General features: G+C 43.5%; 1 long non-coding RNA gene and 1 pseudogene across 1 annotated transcript; both read left to right on the top strand.

Annotated features, from left to right (window-relative positions):
* The window catches only part of LOC136469286 (WAT1-related protein At5g07050-like), a 42,276-nt pseudogene that overhangs the window by 11,144 nt on the left and 9,838 nt on the right, over positions 1 to 21,294 (top strand).
* On the top strand, positions 642 to 5,684 carry LOC136507727 (uncharacterized). Its single transcript, XR_010771758.1, has 5 exons — positions 642 to 3,991; positions 4,058 to 4,270; positions 4,332 to 4,409; positions 4,469 to 4,847; positions 4,920 to 5,684. It is a non-coding gene; the product is annotated as an uncharacterized lncRNA (long non-coding RNA).

Here is a 21,294-nt window from a genome sequence, read left to right on the forward strand (position 1 = left end):
GTGGTCGGCAATGGGAGGTGAGTGGTCGACTCACTCGTGCCGGATATCTAGGGGCTAACAAGTGGTATCGGAGTTGTACAAGCGCCGTCGCCGGACTAACCGCTAGTGATGACGGACGGTTTGGAGATTAGCGACAGCGGCGGCGCTACTGTGGCTGCCCAGTTACGATAGGAGGTCGTTGTGCGTGTAACACCATCGGTGTTACATTGTACTATTTTTGCTAAAACACTGCATGAGCATCATACTTGTCTGTGGATGTGTGTAATATAGGGTATAAAGTAATGTACGTAATTTAACGTTCGTCGGAAACACGAAACAAATGCTACATTTCATGTCACTTTATATCGTTTAGGGTTCTAAGTAAATTTTTATCGAACAAAAGTGCAATAGAACGCTTATGCGAGATTTTGATATAGTTCGTAGTGCGAACTTTGGAGGTGACGGTGAATACCCGTGGTCGGGTACGAGAGTCACTAGCTAGCTTAGTGGGTAGCTTGGAAACCGAAAGTGACGCGAATCCGAACGAATGACGTAGTCGTTTCTTAAGTCGGAGGGTGTGTGACGAGGCATAGTTCGGACATTTTTAGGGGAGGATCGGCTTAAGAAGTGTCGAGGTGTTTTAGATTAGTTTGATAGCCCTATATACCCTCTGGAGCATAGAATAACTGGTTTAGCGTTTGGAGCATCGAGTTCGAGTTTTTTAGCCACTTTAAAAAGCGTGCACGTCACATAGTTTAACCAAAGCCAGTGCTGATCATGGTCACCGCCTCTGCCTGGCATCGCTGCTGCCGCTGCTGGCCGCCAGCGAGCACTGCCGAGTCGGCCGCGTCGCCACTGCTACGCTTGTGTGGGCACGCCGCGCGAGGGCCACTGCACTGGCCGTCCCGGCCACTGCCCTTGCCCTGGCACGCCGCGTATGCTCCCGCACAGGCCGCTGTCGCGCCTGCATACGTACAACGTGTTTTGGCCCTACGCTGTCGGCTTGGGGCACCAGCTATCGAGCGCTGGCACACGGCACGCGCGCACGCTGGGCCCGGCCATGCCTGGTCGCTCTGCTCATCCTTCAGCGCGTCCGCCCGTGGCTGCTGCATCGCGTTGCGTCGCGTCGCTCGCACTACGTGTTGTCCGGTGCTGCCGTCCTGGTAACACGCGTGGGCTCGTCTGGCTTGTCACGTTGTCACGTTTGCGCTCGAGGCCATGCCAAAGGCGCCAGTCACGTCGCCTGCAAGGTCGCCGGCTGGCCAAGCCACGCCAAAGCCAAAGCGATGCGCTGGCCCTTTTCTGTGTATCGCGCATGTGTGGTGGTCGAGTGGAAGGACGGTGTCGTGCCAAGCCGGTCACTGTGGCGGTGGTACAAGGGAGGGGTGCCAATTTAAAATTTTGCCATCGCCGATCGCCATAAGTCCTTAGGAGTCGCCACTGCAATTGGCCTCAGCCCACACTACGAGCCCGAATAGTTAGTGTGTGAGTGAAGCCGTCCCAGCTTTCGTTTGGCCTTCAGCGAGGTGAGGCGGGGCGTTTCCCTCGCAACGGTCCGCCATGGCTGCCAGAGCGGGCGCACGGCCAGAGCGTCGTGGGGTGCTTCGCCGTTTCATTTAGGCTGTGCCTTGAGTAATAGTTGACTTGATTATCGCGATTGTGCAGTGGTTTCATTGCCGGAGCAGCAGGTCACCGGAGACACCGTCGTTGTGCTCGCCGGGAACCAGAGTCACCCCGTGTTCATGGCCGTCCATCTTGCCGTGCCTCGTGCCTTCGCCTAGTCCATCCATCACACCGCTGGCGCGGTCCTCTTACTCCTAGAGTAACTGGTTGACTCGATTAGGGTAGAAGTTCGCCAGAACGCTTGGCCGTCCCCGGCGAATGTAGGTAGATGTTGTTTCCATGGCCGACGCGTTGGAAGGTAGTAGCGAACCAATTAGAACTTCTACGTTGTTCAACGTAGCCTGCAGATGGTCACTGAGTAGTATTAGAGGCGTTCGAATAGGTGGTTTCGCCGGCGTCGGGTTACCGCGGCCAGACACCGCTGCGGCACATGGCCTCGCCTGCGTGGTGTGCCCTTCTAGGTGGGTGTTACCTCAATCCATTTCGCGTGGCATGAGGAAGCTTGTGGGGATGCTGGTGTGTGCTGGAGTGGTCGATGCTCGCCGGTGTTTGGTCGGTGAGGTCGCGGCTCTGTTATGTCTGGCCAGGGGCGTCGCGACGTGAATTTGAAATAAACTAAGGGGCTAAGTGCTAGAGTCAATGAGAAGAGGGAATAGTGGAATGGACTGTGTTGCTATTTGATGGGAATCCAAGGGCTCTGTTGATGCAAAAGTGGATCTGCAAACACAAAGGGCTAATACCCGAATCGATATCCAAAGCGTGCCAGTCGATTTGACCTGTTAATCGACAAGGATGAAGATACGAGCACTTTGGTCCTAACAACAGCGATACGCCCGGAAGTCACGGCCAAGAGGTACTCACACGGAACTCGAGAATCGCCGAAGGTCGCACTGAAGCTATGCAACTCGCCGAATCAATGAGAACTCGTAAAAAAGGAAAAATATGCAAATTGACGAAGTCGCCGAAAAGTAAGTAGATGCAAATAGTAGTAAAAATTGGTTTCGATATTGATTGATATATCTATATTACATTGCCCCTCAATCTATATTTATACCCTGATCTAAAGAGACATAACCAAACACAACTAGGACACCAAGTCCATATCTAAGGAAACACGCGACTCTCACATGAATCATACTCTAACAAATATAGAAAAGGAAATCAACTCCTATCTATTTCTCTGTCCGCCTCGATTACGATGGAAATCTCACCGACCTCCTTTCCATCGGCATACTTCCTGTTTCATCGGTAGTAGTCTTCAAGCCTTCCTTCATCGGCATCGACAATAACATTTCCAACCTTATCGGCAACGCCCGAGTCTAAATCAACCCCTCCATCGATCATCACCATTCATCGGCAACCATCTTTACAAGCTGATTTTCATCGGCTGTTAGTGTATGCAGTAACTTTCCTCCCGCCGATTAGCCCACTCTGATCATTTTGACACGTGCAAAAAACGGTGTCAACACATGCCCCCCAATTTCGGAGTATAAAACCATTAATGCTCCGAAATTTACTCCAGATAACGTTTGCCTTCACCCAATTACCGTAACTCATCCTTCAAGCCAAAACTTGATCTGTTATCAAATCTAATCAAATCTAATCCTGATTCACGCACCTCAGTAAATATCGCACAATTGCCAACCACTCTTGCCTTGATTATGGTTAAGATACCGAAACAATAATCCATCAGCAAGATCCTAACATAATAATGCACAAACATTTGCAATGGGACTTCTTTGCCCAACAATTCCCATGAGAAATTGCTGAAGACCATGTACTTGGTGATGAGGAATCGGCAACACGCTCACCCCTCAATTTTAGTGAAGCCATAATTGTCCTCCCTGGAACAGAGGCCAATGAAGACCAGATCGACAGATTCTTCCAAAGCTTCTACAATGGTCTTTCTTATGATCATAGGGCCTGGGTACCTTATATTGACGAAGAAAACAGGTTCCCCCTTCTTTTCAACTTTGCCGATGACACTCTGAATCAGGATAATGAACTCATGATGGCCATCATTACTCCCAGGGCAATCCCAGTAAACACATTCGGTAGCGGGAAAAACACCAATACCACATATGAGTTTTACAATCCATCGGCAGTATCCTGTCAATTGGCTTTTGGGCAACTGCCAATCAAACTTTGTTTTGCCGATGTGATCAAACCCAGAGAAACAATCACCTGCAGAACAGATTGGAGCAGGGTAGTGCGACTCTCCCCCGATGCCGATACTACAGATGTCGATCTATCCATCTAGACACCAGTATCTTTCATCACCGAATCATATAAGCAATAGTGGCGAGAGTGGAGGGAACAACTGTTTGCAACATCTGCTCACACATATCGGCACATGATCAACCCTAAATACGCCATCCCTGATGACGCAGTAAGTTTCTTTTAACTCCCTTCTGCTTTTCCTTTCATATATCGGTAACTAATTTTCTCGTGACAGGTTAACAACCCAGCACCATCTATGAGCAAAAGTGGAAAACCCTTCGATCTTTGGCATGTCTCCCCGATATCACCGATCGGCTACAACGCCCCCACCTTAGCTGCTTTGACTCACTAGAAGACCCGTGCCAAGACCATCACCTCCAAGTCCAAATTGGCTACAGCTAGGGTCACTCCATTGACTGCTGCTACAACCCTGGTCAAGGCATTCAAGGTAACAACCCTGTTTATTTCTACTCATGCCGATCACAAACTGTATTAACATTAATCACCAGGGTGTAAGAGCCGCTGCTGGATCATCATCGGCAATTCCTCCGATATCAAACACCACTTCTTCTGACAAACCTTCAGAGGTATCCCTTTGATTTCACATTTTATCTGTTAAATATCATACCTTACACTTGTTTTGCAGCAACAAATGGGTACATCGGCAAGCGTACCAGATGTCCAAGCTTCACAACCAACAAGTGCTGATGCCCCCCTAGCCAACCGTTGCTGATGCCCAAGCAAAGCGCAAAGCCTTAATAGATGCCAAGGCACAGCCAAAATGACAGAAGTCCATGCCGATCCCCACATCTGCCCCAATGTCTGCAATTCGCCTAGAATCAGTCGACGCAACTGAGCAAGCAGTTAATCCTCCTGTACAGGACACACCATCGGTCATCATACCCCAAGAGCCAACCACCGATGAGGTCACAGAGGATATCCCATCGGCAAGCTCAGCCGATCCTCCACACGGCATACTCCAGGCTGCTTCCTCCAGCCAAGTACAGGAAATTGCCTTGAAACGGGTAAGCCGATTGATCTAGTCGATTTATAATATTCATACTTATCCTTAACTGACCTCTTTTTCTTTTCCTCAGGAACAAGACTCCCCAAACAGCCTATTTTCCTTTGCCATTGACGTTTCTGACGATGATGGAGAGGAAACAAGTTCTTCCCTTGCACTGGGAACAATATCGGCAGAAACTAAGTCCAAGTTGGAAGCTCTCCTGAACTTGTTACAGCAGGATACCGCCCAACTGGTAGCTGACTCGGACCCCACAAAGGCAATTTTCAAAACAATCTGTGGCCAGATCCCTGCCGATGTTGAAGAAGTACTCTTCCTAGCAGCCCATTTAGAAAGCCGCCAACTGCAATATCAATGGGCTACTCAACGCATTGCCGATAGAGCAGCTCAGGCTCAACTCAAAGAAGAGATGCTACAACTGAAACAAATTGCCGATGAGAAGCACAAGGGCATCGGCAACTTGCAGACTTCAGGCGCTAAACTTAAGCAGAAAATCTTAGATTTATTGGCAAAGAAGATGGCTCTATTGGCTGAATTGAAAGAAGTCGAGGCAGCCTTAACTCATGCTCAACAAGAAGAAAGCCAGCTACCTAATGCCATCAAGGCCCTTCAGCAAGAAAAGACACCCAGGCTCGCAAAGCCTTGGCCATGAAGAAAAAAACTCAAGCCTGTGGAGGGTGCTGCCGATGAAGACATCAAAGAAATGAAGGAAGCCGGCCAGATTCGCCTGCGTGCGATATTAGCTATCCAATCCTTGTTAAACTTGTAAATCTTGTCTATTGCATCGACACTTATGCGAGGCATTGACATCCTTGTATAATTCTAGCCGATAGGACTGTTATCGGCACTTATACTTTTATGCATCCATCCAGATACTAGGGTAATATTTCTTTAAATATTTTCCATTTAATGCTCTGGGAAACACGACCCCTTCGAGGGTTTCTAGAATATATGCGTTACCAGGAACAGACTGATTTATCCGATATGGACCTTCCCAATTAGGAGACCACTTTCTAAACTTTGAACTTTTAGTCCCAATCGATAAAATCAATTTCCAGACCAGATCTCCATCGACAAACTCCTTTACCTTCACCTTCTTGTCATACCATCTGGCTACTCTTTTCTTATTTTCTTCGATGCTAACTAAAGCCCTTAACCGATGACTCCGCCACATCTTCCAACTCATCCTTCATAAGAGTATCATAATCATCGACTGTCAGCTGATTTTGAGAACGTATTCGTCCTAGAGCCAATTTTAATTTCCCAAGGTAATACTACGTCGTGTCCATATACTAACTGATAAGGCGTTACTTTGGTTGCACCATGACATGACATCCGATATGACCACAAGGCTTCATTTAATACTATATGCCACCTCTTAGGATTTTCTTTAATTTTGCGCTTAATGAGTTTGATGATCTCTTTGTTAGAAGCCTCAGCCTGACCATTAGCTCGAGCATAATATGGAGAAGAATTTACAACTTTAATTCCCATAACTACATCAAACTCATCAAATTCTCCCGATGTAAACATAGTACCCTGATCGGTAGTGATAGTTTGAGGAATACCAAATCGGTAAACAATATGCTCCTTCACAAAATCGATCATATTAGCCGACTGTCACCTTTTTTAAAGGAATTGCCTCAACCCATTTTATGAAATAATTGGTAGCAACCAGAATAAATTTATGTCCTTTGCTCGATGGCGGATAAATCTGACCGATGAGATCGATAGCCCATCCCCGGAACGGCCAAGGTTTAATTATAGGGTTCATAGCCGATGCAGGCGCTCTTTGAATATTACCAAACTTTTGACACCCCTGACATCCTTTAAAATACTTAAAACAATCTTCAAGAATAGTCGGCCAATAATATCCATTCCTTCTGATCATCCACTTCATCTTGAAAGCCGATTGATGCGCTCCACACACTCCTTCACTGAATTTCACCCATCAAGGCTTTTCGATTCATCACTGCTAACATATCTGAGTAAAACTCCATCTATAGTTCGATAATATAATTCATCATCGAGGAGCACATACTTGATAGCTTGAAACCTTATACGTCTTTCAATCCTTTTTATATGGATCCTTTAAATAATCGACAATCTCCTTTCTCCAGTCATCGGCTATCGACCGCCGATGTTAGCACTTCCTGAATAGGCTGATACTCCTGAAGCATGCTGAGCTAGTCGATTAGCCTCTTCATTATGCAGTCGAGAAATATGTTCAAGACGAAAATCTCTAAACCCTTTCAACAACTTGCAAACATCTTTCATAATACGAAATTAAAACTTCACTTCGGCATTCATAGATCCCAGCCAATTGATTTATAACTAGCATAGAATCACCAAAGATTTCAACTAGCATCGGCACGTATCTCCTTCAGCAATTCTAACCCTTTTATCAAGGCTTGGTATTCAGCCTGATTGTTTGTCGACGTAGCAACAATCGGCAATGAAAACTCATACTTCCTTCCTTGAGGTGAAATCAACACAATGCCGATACCTGCTCCTTCACCACATGTGGATCCCATCGAAGAAAAGTGTCCAAGGAGCAACCTCTAGAGAGTCCACTGTATTACAATGCTGAGTGACAAAATCAGCCATAATCTGCCCCTTAACTGCCTTAGTCGATTCGTAACGTAGTTCAAATTCTGATAATGCTAAAATCCACTTGCCGATTCTACCACTTAATATCGGCATCGACAGCATATACTTGACTACGTCGTCTTTGCATATGACCGTACATTCGGCAGATAACAAATAATGTCTTAATTTGACACAAGAAAAGTATAAACACAGATATAATTTTTCGATGGCCGAATACCTTGTCTCAGCATCCACTAATCTTCTGCTCAAATAATAAATAACACGTTCTTTCCCTTCAAATTCTTGAATAAGAGCTGAACCGATAACGGTATCATCAGTTGACAAATATAACCTGAAAGGTTTCCCGTGTTGAGGTGGAACTAGCACTGGAGGATTTGTTAAATATTTCTTAATTTCATCTAGGGCTAACTGCTGCTCAGCTCCCCATACAAATTCCTGATCGGCCTTTCAATTTAAGTAATGGACTGAAAGCCTTGATCCTTCCCCGACAGATTAGATATGAATCTTCTAATGAAATTAATCTTACCGATCAAAGATTGCAATTCAGTTTTATTGGCAGGAGCAACCACCTTGTTAATTGCATCAATAGACTTCCTACTGATTTCGATGCCCCGCTGATGCACCATAAAACCCAAAAATTGACCTGCCGATACACCAAATGCACATTTATTAGGATTCATCTTCAATCCATGCTTCCTTGTGCACTCCAGTATCTTTCGTAAATCGGCTAGATGTTTTGTGATATCTCCAGACTTAATCACTATGTCATCAATGTAGATCTCCACTAATGTGCCGATGTATTCATGAAAAATAAAGTTCATAGCTCTTTGATAAGTAGCGCCGGCATTTTTCAAACCAAACGTCATGACTACCCACTCAAACAACCCTATATGACCTGAACATCTGAAAGCAGTCTTAGGAATATCTTCTTCAGCCATGAATATTTGATTGTAACCTGTATTACCATCCATGAAGCTAATAATTTGATGTCCAGCTGCAGCATCAATCAACAAATCAGTAATCGGCATTGGATAGCCATCCATCGGTGTGGCTTTGTTAAGATTCCTGAAATTAATACAAACACGAAGTTTTCAGTTTTTCTTATAAACAGGAACCACATTAGAGATCCACTTTGCATATCGACACTGCCGAATAAACTTTGCCTCAATTAATTTAGTTATTTCAGCCTTAATGTCAGGAAGTATATTAGGGTTGCATCGGCGCGCTGGCTGCTGATGTGGCCTAAAATCCAGATTTGATAGGTAACCGATGTTCAACTATCGATCGGTCTAATCCAGGCATCTCAGTATAATCCCAAGCAAAACAATCTTTATACTCTTTTAACAAATCAGTCATTTGCTGCTTACACTTGGAATCTAACTTAGCACTAATAAAAGTAGGTCTTGGCCTATCGCCATCACCAATATCTACTTCTACTAAATCATCTGCCGATGTGAACCCTTGACCTAATTTTCCATCATCGGCAAACCTATCCATTAAAACTCTTCTTCAGAACCGACTGCTTGGATCGGTGGAATTTCATAATCAGCAACTCTAAGGAACTCTTTTTCCCAAACTTCTCCTGATATGCATTTAGTTCGCTCATAAGTATCTGATTCTGTCCGATGCGATGATATAAGAAGAATCACCAGGAACAACCTCAATCTTATCCCCAATCCACTGTACGAGGCATTGATGCATTGTAGAAGGAACACAACAATTAGCATGAATCCAATCCCTCCCTAGAAGCAGATTATATGCACCCTTGCCATTAATAACAAAGAACATCGTCGGCAAGGTTTTGCTGCCGATGGTCAATTCAACGCATACTGCCCCTTTAGCCGGTGACACATTGCCTTCAAAATCCTTCAGCATCATATCGGTTTTGGTCAAGTCTTGATCTCCCTTACCAAGTTTCCGATACATCACATAAGGCATAATATTAATCGCAGCCCCTCCATCGATAAGTATCTTAGATACAGGCTGCCCATCAACTCTGCCTTTCACAAACAAAGCCTTAAGATGCTGTCTCTCGTCATCAGTAGGTTTCTCAAAAACAGCCATCATTGGATCTAGTGTCAACTGAGCTACTTGATCAGAGAGAACAACTTCTTCCTCATTATCAGATAGTGCCAAAAACTCCATCGGCAACATGAATACCATATTAACATCTGCCGATGGACCCTTATTTTTGTGTTTTACCTAGCCACTGCTGATGACCAGACCTCTCATTGGAGGAATTTTCCTCTCGGTATAAATCCTCCTGATGCTCACGTTGCATCCTTCTTCTCTGTGTCTTTGTCAGACCCTCCGGGCACCATCGAGGAAACTTGGTTTTCCAAACCGGCTGATAACAGGTCCTAGTTGATTCTACACGGCGTATATTAGGGTCCCTGTAGAATATTTCTTCATCGGGAACTCTTGCGTTTGCCATTTCCTCAAGCTCCTCTTGATTCCTTGGAAAATATCCAGCGCGTTTACCAAGCCTTTCATGTACACTAAGTCTGCCCCCAGCCGATCATGCACTGACTGCTCTGCCTCTGATCGGCTCATTGATAAATAAACCCTGATTGCCAGGTTGAAACCTCCTTTCTGACCGATTGACCCCATAATAACCATTGCACTCAGGGCAATTTTCAACAGTTGGCAATTTAATACCTTCTTCCCAACAATGGATGAAAAACTGGGCACCTCCAATGATTTTTATGCCGATACCATTCTTCCCGACGTCTCTCTTCTTGCTGTTGTCGATATCGGTCCTTACGCTGACGCCAATCCTCCTGCTGCCTTCGATGGGTAATCACAATGCCAGGTCGAGGAGGGTTTTTGGAACTACTGCTTTCTCCCAGCAAACCCTTACTTTTTGCATCATCGGTAGTTATCCGATGTTGGGGATCCACTGATGCGTTTTTCTCAGCAGCTTCTGACGTCAATACCTTGGTCTTCCCTTTGGCCTCCAACATATTTGCTGGAAAAGGGTGTTGATCAATTTTCATCGGCTTCTGGGCCTTGGAAGTACCAAACTTAATTCTCCCAGATTCAATAGCCGATTGTAACTGTTGCCTGAACACCTTGCACTCATTTGTACTATGTGAAGTTGCATTGTGCCATTTGCAGTACAAGATCTTCTTCAACTCTTCTGCCGATGGGATCACATGATTAGGTGACAGCTTAATTTGGCCCTCTTGAAGCAGAAGATCGAATATCTTGTCGGCCTTGGTGATATCAAAGGTAAACTTTTCTGGTTCTTTCTGACCAAAGGGACAAGATATCAGGCTTTTTATTCTTAACCCACTCAGCTAAGCCGATAACTGGTTCTTCATCAGAATCAGAATCTCCTACTTCTTCAACAAATGATACTTTTTTACTCCAATTCTTTTTAGGCTTCAAAAACCCTAGTATCTTGATCAGAGATCCTTTGCACAAGATGACTGAGGCTTTCAAACTCCTGAGAAGCATATCTGTCTTTAAGATGTGGCAATAACCCTTGGAAAGCCTAGATCGGCAAGCTGCCGATCATCCAGCACCAGACTGTAGCACTTATTTTTTACATCTCGTAGCCTTTGCACAAAGCTTTCTACCGATTCATCATTACGCTGTCTCAACTTTACTAAATCGGTAAGCTTCTTTTCATGGATTCCAGCAAAGAAATACTTATGAAATTGTTTTTCTAGATCAACCCAAGTAATAATAGAATTTGGTGGTAATGAAATGAACCATGTAAATGCCGATCCAGACAAAGATGATGAAAATAATCGAACTCTTAATTCATCTCTGCTAGCTGCCTCTCCACATTGAATAATGAAGCGATTGACGTGTTCCATTGTTGATGTATCATCTTGCCCTAGAGAATTTAGTGAAATCTGGTACCTTGTACCGATTTGGGAGAGGAATTAAATCATATGCAGGAGGGTATGGAGTCCGATAAGAATAAGTATTGACCTTGGGCTTTATCCCAAACTGATCCTTCATAATTTCTGCTATCTTATTCGGCCCAAAAAGCATCAGCCTCCTACTGATGAACTGGCTGAATTTCTACAGGAGGTGCCTGCTGATATCCCTCCACATATCTTTGTGGCCCACGATCTCCAGCAATCGGCATATTTGCCGTTACTTGTGGTCCATTAACCTGTTGGAAAGGATTCATCGGCTGAGCTGCCGATGCTTGATTCTAGAAACCAGCTTGCATATGACCTTGTTGAATCCCTACAACCTGCTGATTTTGCTGAACTGTATGTTGAACAGGTAACTGTCCTGACCAACCATTATTAGAACTTATCGGTACAAAACTTATCGATGGCTGGTAATTTGCTGACATTGTTGGATAATTATAACCAGCTTGAGGCATGAACTGAACCCTAGTTTGACTCATAATAGGGGCTTTCTGCTGCATCGGCAGTAAGCTTGCCGATGGACTTGAATTGGGTGTTTGAACCAAAGGCATCTGGAAACCTCCTGGAGTTGGTTGCACAGTAGTTGCTGTGGCATATTGAGGCACTTGAGCCATCGGTGAAACTAGCCGATGGTATAGGAGCTTTTCCTACTGCATCAAACACTTGAGGTAACCCAGGATTGAAAGCAGATGACTCTGGAGGCATACCATATCCCCACCAATTAGCAGGAATCTGGCTATTCTGAGACATAAGGGCCTGACATAGCTGATGCCGCTAGATCTGTATTAAGCTGAACTCGTCCTCCTGGTAGTACCGGATCTGATCGTATCGGTGTAGATTGAATATTAGGTAAGCCTACCGATACTGGAGGAGAAGTAACTTCTGTACCCACAACGGCCGAGGGAGCCGATGGAGTATTGACAGATGCCTGGCTCTGGTTGGTGATAGGCAGGCCCAACGTAATGCTGGTGACGCTTGTCCTTCTTTGAGAGTTCGAACCACAGCATTATGAACAGTATTGGACAGCACATTGGAATGATTAATCAAAGCATGATTTACTGCAGAATTAACCATCTCTTGAAGTTTACCAGGATTGGAGTCAAAGGTAACCTGCCGAGGCAACGGCAAATCTTGCTTCTGGATGACTTGTCCACTCTTGTTCAGGCTAAACGATTTCAGACAAAGCTGCCTGTATTCTTCTACTAGCCTTTTCCATAGCCTGCCTCTGCTCTTCCTTAAGATCTTCTTCTGATACCGCGATAATGTTCCCTGAATCGATCTCGGAATTGAACATATTGATCGGATTGATTGGTCCCACCGGGCGTGCCAAAAGATGTGTTGATGCAAAAGTGGATCTGCAAACACAAAGGGCTAATACCCGAATCGATATCCAAAGCGTGCCAGTCGATTTGACCTGTTAATCGACAAGGATGAAGATACGAGCACTTTGGTCCTGACAACAGCGATACGCCCGGAAGTCACGGCCAAGAGGTACTCACATGGAACTCGAGAATCGCCGAAGGTCGCACTGAAGCTATGCAACTCGCCGAATCAATGAGAACTCGTAAAAAAGGAAAAATATGCAAATTGACGAAGTCGCCGAAAAGTAAGTAGATGCAAATAGGAGTAAAAATTGGTTTTGATATTGATTGATTATCTTATTACATTGCCCCTCAATCTATATTTATACCCTGATCTAAAGAGACATAACCAAACACAACTAGGACACCAAGTCCATATCTAAGGAAACACGTGACTCTTACATGAATCATACTCTAACAAATATAGAAAAGGAAATCAACTCCTATCTATTTCCCTGTCCGCCTCGATTACGATGGAAATCTCACTGACCTCCTTTCCATTGGCATACTTCCTAGTTTCATCGGCAGTAGTCTTCAAGCCTTCCTTCATCGGCATCGATAATAACATTTCCAACCTTATCGGCAACGCCTGAGTCTAAATCAACCCTTCCATCGATCACTACCATTCATCGGCAACCATCTTTACAAGGCTGATTTTCATCGGCTGTCAGTGTATGCAGTAACTTTCCTCCTGCCGATTAGCCCACTCTGATCATTTTGACACATGCAAAAAACGGTGTCAACAGGCTCTTTTGCATAATGTGGCGCCCGCGTGAGTCTTCTTCCTCGTGGGCCACTAGCGCACGTGGGCTGTGCCAAGTTAGGCTGTGCCGGTGGCTGCGTGCGCGCGTAGGCGGGACACCAGGTTGAGCCGAGCTGACGCTAGCGTGGGCCGCGAAATCAAAAGCAGTTTCATTTTTCTAGTGAATTTGTTAATGTTTATTCAATTTAGTTTTCAAGCTAAACTTTGATAATTTATAGTAAATTATGTAGTGGTCCAAAAATAGTAAAACCAATTTTGTTAGGTTTGCAAAATTACCATCTACTTGTTAGTACAATTAGATTACAGTTAGCTGTGATGATGGTAGTTTCATAAATTCAAGCTAAAGAGCTTAGTATTATGTAGATTAATATTGTTGGAATATTTGTGGAAAATTGGTGGTAGCTATAGCTATAAAAATTTTATAGTAGGCTCACTAGATTATTATGTATTTGCTGTAAATTTTGTTGCCCTAGAGTAAGTCGATAAATAGAGTAGCTATTATCATTGATTTATCCCATATAACATAAATCAGCATTAGGAGTAAGAATACATGTAGTTGCTATAATAATGAATGGCATACTTCATACTTGTTATGGGTAACAATAGATAACTTAGTACCGTGGTTAGTAGCGCTAGCTTAGTAGTTAGACAGATGTACTTTTAGTTTAAGAGTTGTTGTTGCTATATTACTAAGCATTGCATCATCATTTCATGCATGTAGATCACGAGCTGGTAGAATTCATGCCCGTCGACGAATAGGAGTATGACAAGGTGATCGAGGAGTACGAGGAGGAGATCCTCATGCAGTAGGGAGCCCTAAAGCCTATTGGTGCTGACATTACTGACCAGTCACCTGCCCAAGGCAAGCCCCAGTGTATAACTCCTATTTTTAATGATCACTGGATATATATGATGTGCATTTACATTATAGGCATTTTATGGAAACTACGTGCCTAAATATATCTACCTATGAGTCTTACTAGTACAGATCAAGTAGCTGCTATGATCAGGATATTGGTAGCATGAGTAACCTGTCGTTACTCATAAGTAGGTGATAAACATGATCACTCATGATAAAATGGTAAAGGTAAATGATGACCGGGTAGGGATATGGTTTGGATATTAGTGGGTGTAAGGGGTTGTGTCCTACGACCAACAGGGCATAGCTTGGTTATATTTTTTCCCTGTCTAAGTTGATTAAGGACCGATCATTGCATGAAGCATCATGGGCAAGTCACAGGTCTATTGTTCCGAGCACATACTTGGGTATGGGCGCAGGGAAGACTTGTTGCTCTCTTGTCGTGGATCTGGCTCTTTCTAGACCGACTAATTAGATGCGAAGATGGTGGAGGTCCTTACACCGCACTGAGTCCAGGACTCTAGAGTGGGGCCTTGGAGTCCAAGTTTGGACGGGGACCTAGACACCCAGGACAGGAGGGTGATGGGTTGGTCCTGCTTGTGCCTGAGGTACAAGTGGGATGTGTGTTTTTGGGGCACCCAGCTGGGCACATTGGTTCATGAATCGCCGCCGAGTCGGTATGACTTGCTTCCTGTGTTAGCACTGTAGTAAGAACTGAAAGTTGAAAGGAGAAGAAATGAAACTGCTTGCTCAACTCTTGCTTGAAAGTAGAACAGGTGCTTATATACACTGTTTAGATGATAACTTAATACGGCTTATAATAATAACATAAATAAGGACTCACTATTAGTATTGCTTTCTGCCAAAAGAAACCAGCAAACCATAAAGCTTATCATATTCCTTGGAGTCAGGAAATTATTCCCACTAGTCGGATAAGTCTTGCGAGTATATTGTGTACTCAGGGTTTATTTACCCCTATTGTAGGTAATGCATGAGAAGTACCCTTGTGTGGAGGATTCTTCTGGTGGGCTCAGCCGGATCCTCGTTCCTATCGCTAGATGTTTATTTTAAATTGTGTTGTTTATCATTCTGCTATCTAACATTTGGTATTGTAATAATGTAATTCTAAGAAACTCTGATGTATGAAATGGACAAGTATTGTAACTTGTTCTCATTATTGGATCCTTAGGAAAAATGTGGATCTTTCGGGTTCTCCCTTAGGGTGTGCCCGACGAATACCGCCCGCTGTAGCTTGCTTTTGGGGTGCTTAGTGTCTGGTGAAAGATGAGCACCTCCGTAAGCGTGTGAAAGGTCCTTGTTTGGTTTTAGTAATTGAGTGACAACCTAGGTGGACTAATTATGTTTATGTGAGATACATAGGTGATTAGTCCATAGGTACATGTGTGTGAGCAACAAATGCCATGAAGGTGAAAATAGCTTAGAGATGTTGCAAAGCTCACAACATGTGATGATGAAGGAGCTTAAAAGTACATAAGACATGACATTGAGTCATGTGATCAAGGTGGAGAAGATCAAGACAATACTTGGCTTGATGGACCGGTTACAAGCGTGAAGGGCAAGTCAAAGGCCTTGGAGTGATGGACCGCATGGTGGTGAAGCTTGAGCAAGACTTGGCGCCGATGGACGATGGCAACGGTGAAGAGCAAGTGAAGTCAAGATCGATGAACCAATATGATCACGTGATGATATGAAGTGGATCATATCATTGTTGATCGTGTTGGTGCATGTGTTGCATCGACATTGGAGGAGATGGAATGGAATGTGTAAGGCAAAGGTATAACCTAGGGCATTTCATTTCACCGGTCATTGGTGTGTAGAGAAGTTTATGACCGAGTTTAGGATAGATGGCCATACTATCAAGAGGAGCAAACTTGTTTGCATATTGGTCATCTAGTGCCACTCGAGTGATCTAACTTTGCATCGTCGCTAGGATCGAGTGGCGTGGCAAGTTGAGTGGCTAACATCCTTTGGGAAATGATTGTGAAAAGCTAACACACATACACATGGTGGTGTACACTTGGTAGTGTTGGCACATTTATAAAGGAGATGGAGTTGGAGTTGATGTGGATCAACTTGGTGAAGAAACTCCACTGGCGCCCTACACAAAAAGATAGGGTCTCACAGAGTGCATCGGACGCTAGCACTGGAAGTGACCGGACGCTGGCAGGGTGTGTCCGGTTAGGCTGATGCATGGTGACGCAGAAGCTGGAGTGTGACCGGATGCCGGGCTACGTTCGATCACGTGCGACCGAATGCGTCCGGTCAAGGTCGGTACCTTACTGTAAACGACTAGACACTAAGGTCCATCGTCTGGTTAGTTGAAGCTACTACATCTGGTCAGCAGATGACCATTGAGATCAGAAGAATGCCGTTGAACACAGGTGACACGTGGCTATCATTGGGTGACCGGACGCTGAGGTCCAGCGTTCGGTCAACATGACCGGAGCGTCCGGTCGACCCGACAGTTGCCCAGTGAAGGGGTAATGGCTAGTTTAGCCCTTGGGGCTATAAATAGAAGTGGCCTTCGGCCATGGCTTAAGATGAGCACCTCGAGGGACTTTGTGTCCATGCTTGTGAGTGCTTGGGAGCCCTCCATCTCACACATACTTAATAGCGATTATCCGATTGTGTGAGTGAGCGATTCTAGTGCGATTGCATCGTGAGGTTGCATCGAGTGGCACTAAGTGATTGAGTTGCAAGCCGGTGGTGCTTGTTACTCTTGGAGGTTGCCACCTCCTAGACAGCTTGGTGGTGGTCTCCGTCGAAGCCCGCAAAAAGCTTGTGCGGCGCTCCTGAGAAGAGCTTGTGAGGGGCATTATGCTCGCCCCGTGGGAGTCGCAAAGAGCAACTTTAGTAAAGCGTGTCATTGAGCTACCCTCACTCAAGGGGTAGGTTCTTGCGGCGCCCGATGTGCGGGCTTAGCGGGTGATGCTAATTAGCTATCGAACCACCAAGTGAGCGGTCGACACAACAGGGACTAGCGTGTTGGTAAACAAGTGAACCTCAGGAGAAAAATCATCGTGTCAACATTGTTCTTCCTGTTGGTTTGCATCCCCGTAACACAAGCTTGCAATTACTTTCATATATATTGAGTTTGTGTTGTTGCTTGTGTAATTAGTTAGCTTGTGTAGCTTTCTAGTTACCTTCTTGCTTGTGTAGCTTAGAAGTAGCTCCCTTGCATGGCTAATTTGGTTTGTGTAACCTTGTTAGTCATATTGCTTAGTTTGTGTAGCTAAGTAATTGCGCTCTCTAATTTGGCATTGGTTGCCTTATTATTGAGCATTGCTAGTGAGCTTAGTTGGCTTTGTGCTTTTGCTTACTAGCATGTGTAGGAGCTCCCTTGTTGCTTAAAGTACTAGTGGCATAGGTTTGTATGACCTTGCTCCTAGAATTGGTTAGGTGAGCTCTAGCTAGCTCGACACCTTTGTTGCTTAATTAGTATCTTTGGAAGGTGCTAGTGAACATAGATAGAGGGGTGTAGTCTTGGCTAGACCGATCGCCTTAATTCCGCACTTGTTTGGTTAACCGACACGATTAATTTTAGAAAAGACTATTCATCCCCCGTCTAGTCGCCATCTCGACCCTTACAAGTGGTATCAGAGCTCGGTCTCTCATTTGTGGTCTTCACTGACCCGAGAGGATGGCGTCTAATGGGCTAGATGTTTGTGAGGCACACATTTTTTATGGCACAAACTTTGCAATTTGGAAAAATCACATGCTTGATCATTTTCGTGCATAGGGACCTAAATTTTGGTGGGTTGTCACTAGTGGTCTCACCCATGTCTTGGACTATAGAAATCTCACCAAAGCTCAAAGGGTTTTCTATGAATTTGATGCACATGCTTGTTGTTTTCTAATGGATGCTTTAAGCTTTGATTTGATGAAACAAGTAAACATCAAAGGAACCACTCGTGAGATATGGGAGTCCATCAAGGAAATCTTCGGTGATTCCTCCACATGGGATGATGGCAAATTCAAGGAGGATGAGCCCAAGAAGGAGGTGCATGAGTGTGTTGAGCATAATCACAACTTGGTGGTTGTGGAAGATTGCTCCACCTCAAGGTCAAGTGATGATGATGATCGATCCACTACAAGTTCACTTGACAAGATTGATGATGACGTCACAAGTGTTGCAAATGATGATGCTACCCCTATGCACACTTGTTGGCAATGATGGTTCATGCTTAAGCCATGATGAAGATGCTACTACAAGCCCATCCACTACACCACATTGTCTCATGTCATAAGGTGACACCAAGGTATCAAATGATGATGTGGTTGATCATGTTGATTCATATGATGAGCTTGTTAGTAGACTTGCTAGCATGACCATGTCTTTAGAAAATGAGAAAGCTAAAACATTGAAATTAGAAAATGAAAACTCATTTCTAAAGAACTCTTGTGAAGAACATAAGAAATTACTTGATGCATATAAATCTTCACTTGATGAGCTTAAATTGAATCATGAGACACTACTTGCATCTCATGATGAATTATTAGAACAACATGCTTCTCTCATTAAAGTATTTACAAAGAAACTTAAAAATAATGAGAGTTCATCACATGGGTCAATTGATCAATCACATATTATTGCTAACCCTTGTGATGTAGGTAAGAAGCATGCATCCACCTCTTATGATGATTTACTAGATATGCCATGCTCTTCATAAATAGATGCTTGTTCTACTTCTATGTCTTGTGAGACTAACCTTTTCAAGGAGAACAATAAGCTCAAAAATAAAGTGAAGAAATTGAGCAATAAGTTAGAGAGGTGCTATAACTCTCAAGTCACCTTTGAGCATATATTGAAGACTCAAAGAAACTTTGGTGACAAGAGTGGAGTCGGCTTCAAGACTAGCAAAGTCAATCATCAAGAAAGCCGCAATAACACAAGTGGCATTGGCTTCAACAAGAGCAAGATCAAGGGCAAAAGATGGGGCAAGAGAAGATATGAAAGAGAAATGAAGAAGCAAAAACAAGAGAAGCTCTCTCATTTCATGTGCTTCAAGTGCCATGAAGTGGGACATCTTGCAAATGGTTGCCCCAATGAAGAAAAGCTCAAGTTGGAGAAAGAAAAAGAGAGGCTAAGGAATGTGAAGTGCTTCAAGTGCCGTACTTGGGGTCATCTTACCTCAATGTGCCCAACCAAGCAATTGGTGAAGCAACAAGTGAAGCCTCAACCAAAGCCACAAGTTAAGCAAGAGAAGACACCCCAAGTTCAAATCAAGATCAACCATAAAGATGGTGGTGATTTGATGATAAAGAATAAGAAAACAAGAAGGGGTGGAAAGGCAAGGCATCCAATGCAAACTCAAGATGCCAAGATGATGAGCAAGAATAAAGATGAGAAGAAAGATTTTGCTCACATCAAGTGCTTCAAGTGTGGAAATATAGGACACTTTGCCTCTAAGTGTCCTACCAAGCTTGAGAAGAAGTCTCAAGCAATCCATGAGAGGCAAGGCAATGAGAAGCACCACATGAGCAAAGAAGAGAAGACTCAAGCAAAAAGAAAGTGCTACTCATGCCGGGAAAGGGGACACGTGGCACATTCATGCCCCTAGGTGATATTTCAAAGCCTACTTCAATTGTTGATAATAATGTGCTTAGAAGGGATGGCAATGGTACCTCATTGGTTGCAATTGCAAAACATCCCGTTATTCATACTAAGGCTATGCCTAAGTATGTTGCTCCTAACTTGAGAGAACCCAAACATGTTTGGGTACTATCAAAAAGTGAATAATTGATTGTAGGTATCATCGGCATTGGAGACTTGATTCAATTGTGTTCATATTAATCATCATATGTTGAATCAAGCATTGAAGCTTAGTGCATATCTAACCCAATGCTAAATGAAAATTGAATGAAGTCCAAGTGCTACAACATACAAGTGTCATATTCAAGTTGTGGTGATTTATTGAAATATTTGATGACTTGCAAATAATTGAGTTAAAGCTTGCTAGTTGGATGATCATGAGCTAACCAAGGTATATCTCTTGTTGATCATTTCATTTGGGTGCATATGAGTTGATTGAATTGGATAAATATGCAATGTTGCTTGCTATAAGATATTTGAATGGATAATTGCTTAGTAATCAAGTTTGGATTGATTTGTGTTGGATAAATTCATGAGATGACTTTTAGTAAGTGGTTTGAATGGATATATGTCTTATGGAAGTATTCAAATAAGTTAGTATCAAGTTTGATTCATATTTGATGAAGTATAGCTCAATTGTTGAAATCTATCCTATATTGCAAAATCTGAGCTAGATGTGAACTTAGCCATGTTTGAGAAATCAAAACTTATTGGATTGGCATGAAAATTGGTGTACATGCTCTAGACTTATGGTATAAGATGCTGTAAAATTTTCATGAGAATTGGATAAGAAATGCTTCAGTTTTGGAGTGGATCTTGTCAACTATAGTGCAACAGTTTTCAGCATGTAGCAGTGGTGGAAGAATTAAAATATGGCAGCAATCTAGAAGTCAAATGGAGCTCAAATTTTTACAGATGCTAAGATAACTTAGTATTGCACACCTTCATCAAATTTCGTGGTATTTGGATTTGTACTTTGGGAGATATGCTTATTTCTTTGAAGGGTACAAAATCTATCAGAAAAGTGACAAATGTTGGATTGATCAAGAGTCACCTTGATGGAAAGGTCCTCAAGTTGGAAACATGTTTACAAGTGTTTGAGGTACCTAAGTTTGGTTTTGAGATGATCTAGAAGCATGACAAGATATGAGTACAAAACCATTTGATTGTGAAGTGTACTTTGCACACATTCGGTATTCAAATTGAAAGATCAAGATCAAACTCAAGATGAAGTTGAAAGGTTAAGTTCTAGTGACTATTGGAAATCATTTAGTAGAAATAAAAGAACTTAAACAAGAAGAAAGAAAAGGACTTAAAGAAGGAATCAAGTTCACTTATCAAGTTAAGT

Source organism: Miscanthus floridulus, chromosome 1 (genome assembly GCF_019320115.1).
Source record: "Miscanthus floridulus cultivar M001 chromosome 1, ASM1932011v1, whole genome shotgun sequence".
In the NCBI taxonomy this organism is placed as follows: Eukaryota; Viridiplantae; Streptophyta; class Magnoliopsida; order Poales; family Poaceae; genus Miscanthus; species Miscanthus floridulus.